The sequence below is a fragment of the Myzus persicae genome, unplaced genomic scaffold, assembly GCF_001856785.1.
Source record: "Myzus persicae strain clone G006 unplaced genomic scaffold, MPER_G0061.0, whole genome shotgun sequence".
Lineage (NCBI taxonomy): Eukaryota > Metazoa > Arthropoda > Insecta > Hemiptera > Aphididae > Myzus > Myzus persicae.
In genome coordinates, this window is record NW_019101363.1 from 156747 (window position 1) to 160893 (window position 4147).

Genomic DNA, 4147 nt, shown 5'->3' on the forward strand with positions numbered 1-4147 from the left:
CATTGAGCATTAAAGGAGAATCGTATGTTTATTTGTTGTTTAAAATTTGCTCTACGAAATGTGATAAATTTTGCAAAATAATCTTTTATTATAAATGTGGGTACGCAAAATAATGTGAATTCGATCTCGCAATAAATAATAATATCATTTTTCAAACCCGTAAATCCCCGAATTGGGGAAATGATCACAAAGAAATTCAAAGAAATACATCGATCAAGCGATCCGAGTTTCGCCGGGCGGTACAAAAACAACACGATTATGTTTGTTCACAAATATCGAATATAGGGTTCGTTTATTGGGGGCTAGGGCACGTGTTGAGTCTTGTGATGCCATCTAAGTATATCATTCGGCTCTGCCGATGCCAAAACTCCATTGGTAAATGTTTCAAAAGTTTGATTACTCCCAAATTTATTTGTACAATTTTATACTTATAATTGATGTATAATAATACGCATTTTTGTATGATGGAATGTGTGTTTTTTGTCATACGACTTAATAATATTTGAATACAAGATCGATATCATATTATGTGTACCTATTAAATATAATATAGTTGGCTTCTACTATTAGGTATGAATTATAGAAGCTATTTAGGTTAATTTTAAGTTATAACCATTAACTATAAAATTATAATAATAATAGTTGGTAAATATAATTTCAAGTCTTGGGCACTTTACGACTGCCTTCATCAATGAGAAAATTATTTCATGTTTTAGAAAGTTGTAGATCTTAATTATTTGGGCTCCGATAGTTTTTTCGACTATTACAATTTTTTAAATAAAAAGCTTTACGTTAAAAAAAACAACTGTTACTTCTATTGTTACCATCATTTACCAACCTATACCGCATGTAAATCATTATTTTGAATAAAAAATAATTTTTAACAATCATTATACCTGATAATCATACACCTTATATTTAATATAACGTACCTACTACATCATACGACTCAAGATATATTAAATATATTACTCATACCAATGTGTAAATAAATATTAAATTTAGCATTATGTCTCGTGTTATAAATTAATTATTTTAATATAGGATTCAGTAAGATATAAATGCAGGATGAGACTTGTGGCCGGTTTTTGGCATTTTTTTCTATAAATTTAAGACTTACCTATGGTGTAATCGCTATGTATAGGTATTATTATATGAACAGTAGCCGTTGGGATTAATATTCAGCGGAGTCGATACCTATAACATGAATATAATGTATACGCTATTATTTATTACAAAACAGGAAAACAGGATGTGTCGGTGGAATATATAAAGCCCCATTTCTGAGCTCGGGAAAAAAAACTAATGACATCAGTTTTTCAGAGATCATAGTATGGGGTACTAATACTCGAAATGTTTCGGGATTACATCGTATAATAATATTGATTATTATTTATTTATTTATTTATTATAATATCTATGGCCATACTTAAAAGTTAAAATACATTTTTATACAAAATTGTTGGGTTATGATTTTGGTGTAAACTAGCTATTTTTCGACCGGTTAATAAAAATATGAAAACGCGCGTACAGACGTCGGCCCTAAGTACTACTATTATACGAGAACAGTGATGATGATCCCATGTATAAGCATAATATATTCTCGGGCTACGCCGCCACGTTTTTTACTTTTTGGTTGTTCATAAGTAGCGTATCAAATATTATACTAAGCTTCACTACCATATATATTACCATATGAACCAGCATTTACCAGCCTGAATTCGATTCGGTTCTGTAGCTGATACAATCATCACACTACTTGTTAGGTAGACCGCGAGTAACCGTGTTTTGTACACATACGTATATATCTCATTATGTCCATTCAAAATGTGTAAAGATATATGGTCGCAATAAATGTGGTCTAAGTTCTTGCAGTACTCGGTTCGTGCTGAATAAATAAATAATAATAAAACACGTCGAACTATCATACTGGACACTCGAGACGTAAATCCGAAGAGATCATAATTCAATCACATGATTTTTACACTCTTGTAAATTGGTTTAATTAGTTTTTGACTTTTTGGAAATTTCCATGATATCAAAAACCGTTAAATTTTATGCAATGCTCCGTAACATAATATTGTACAACTATGATTCTCACCGCATCTGTGGTATTGGGATAGGCGAAGATACGGAGGCTATGGTAATTTAAATATTTTAATTTTTTATATTAACCTATCAGTATACTTAATAATTCATAGCAGATCCTAGATCCAATAGTAAATTTATTTCATATTTTTGTAATAAGGATCTATATAATGAGATAATACACACTTATAGTATCAACATTTGAGTGACTAAAAACTACTCTTTCGATTTTTGAATTAGATACATCAACATTTTCAAAAAATTCTCCACTACAAATAATTGTCGGCAGAATAGGGGAATCACTGTTTTTGAATAAATGCATTAATGAACTCAACAATGGCGTTAGAGTGCTTGGCGAATCACCCTGTATATCAATAATATGTACATCTTAAGCGGCCTTAGAAGAAGACGTAATCGGTTGGTTTGTCGCACTATTTCATTTATAATAGTAATATTATGTCGTTATTGAATTCAGGTACTCAGAGCTCCAGTGGTTAATATGGCACACATTATTTTGAATACTCTATTTATATTTGATACTGTAATTTAATGTCACATTTTCAGATTCAGCGTCTCCGCGTATAATATGGGTCGGAATTATCAACCGGATATATTTTATAATAATATACCTTCCTGAGATTAAAATATTTCAATAAAATGTTGTGCACATGCATCATCGCCACTCGCGGGCAATACACATATTTGGAATAGCTTTCTGTTTTATAGTATATATACATTAAAATATGATATACAACAGGAAGTTTGAATTTGTCCTCGGTTTTTTTTTTCATTTTTTATTAATTTGATTTATGAGCGTATTAATATAATAAAGTTTTACGAGGAATATTTACGATCTCGATTTTCGTCTATTTTTTTTTTTTTTTACGGTCTGCCTAAGATGCGATACGATATCATCAGAAATGCGGCCACAGCAGTCGGCACAACACTGTCGCTTTGGTACGTCGCGTTGTCCGTTACAAATTTACAATATTTTATTGTGATATAATAATACTGTATAGTATGTGTTATGCGCAGCCATCTCGCGGGCGATGAGCAATATTTTCAATTTGTCTAGCTCGATTGACGGGGGGGAAAAAAACAGGACTTAAACACACGTGTTACAGAGCGTATCCCCCCACCCACCCACCGCCTTCCCGCTGTAGGAGGACTGCTGCTGCACGTGGCTCGTAGTTATCCGGAAATTACTCGCTGTACACACACCGCGAAAGCGGACGACGACGTGTGCGCCGCAAACGGGGTGGAAAAAAAGCGGCGTCCCACTCGCGCTGACGAGGGTGGGCAAACGTGTACCGTCACGGCGATGGCAGTCAAACGGACTGCGCACGAAAGAACCGGTAATTTTTTTTACGACATCATAATTTTTTTTTTTTTTTATCATATTTACATAGACCTATGCCCACCACTGCCGCGTGTTCCCGTGGTGTGTGCGACGTACCCCCGCACGAACGGGTTTTCTCGTAACAAATAGAAACGGCCGCGTAAATATAGAAACGGGAAAAGGTCGTTACATTTGAAAACATTCGAATCGGTCAAACGCCGAGCGCCGCCGCCGCCGCCGCCGCCGCCGCCGGCCGAGGGAGACGACGAAAATAATGTTTCGGCTCCGAAAATAGACGACTGTCGTTATTATTATTATTATTATTATTACGATTCTAATTAAAAAGCGTGGCCAACAACCGCGATGATGTTTTTCTCTTTATTAAATTATATATATCAACATTTTCATCACACGCAGCGTAGTCCGTCGAACCGCAAGCCGCAAGCTTCGAAAAATAAGACATTCCATTAGAATTTTCGGGATTTAGTCACACCGTATATTAAATAATTAAACAGTCAACACTAAAAAATTAAGTACCTACTATTGTAGCAGACGTCCGCAATTTTTGTGGTTCAGTTTTTCTGTTGTTCGGGCGCAGACGACTTATATGAACATACCTGAAAACCACACATCACACGTCATAAGTTCTCAAGAGGATGCTACCCACTTGTTTGATGTCTCTGTCTGCCCAACTCACAACATAACAAATTTTCATTCACT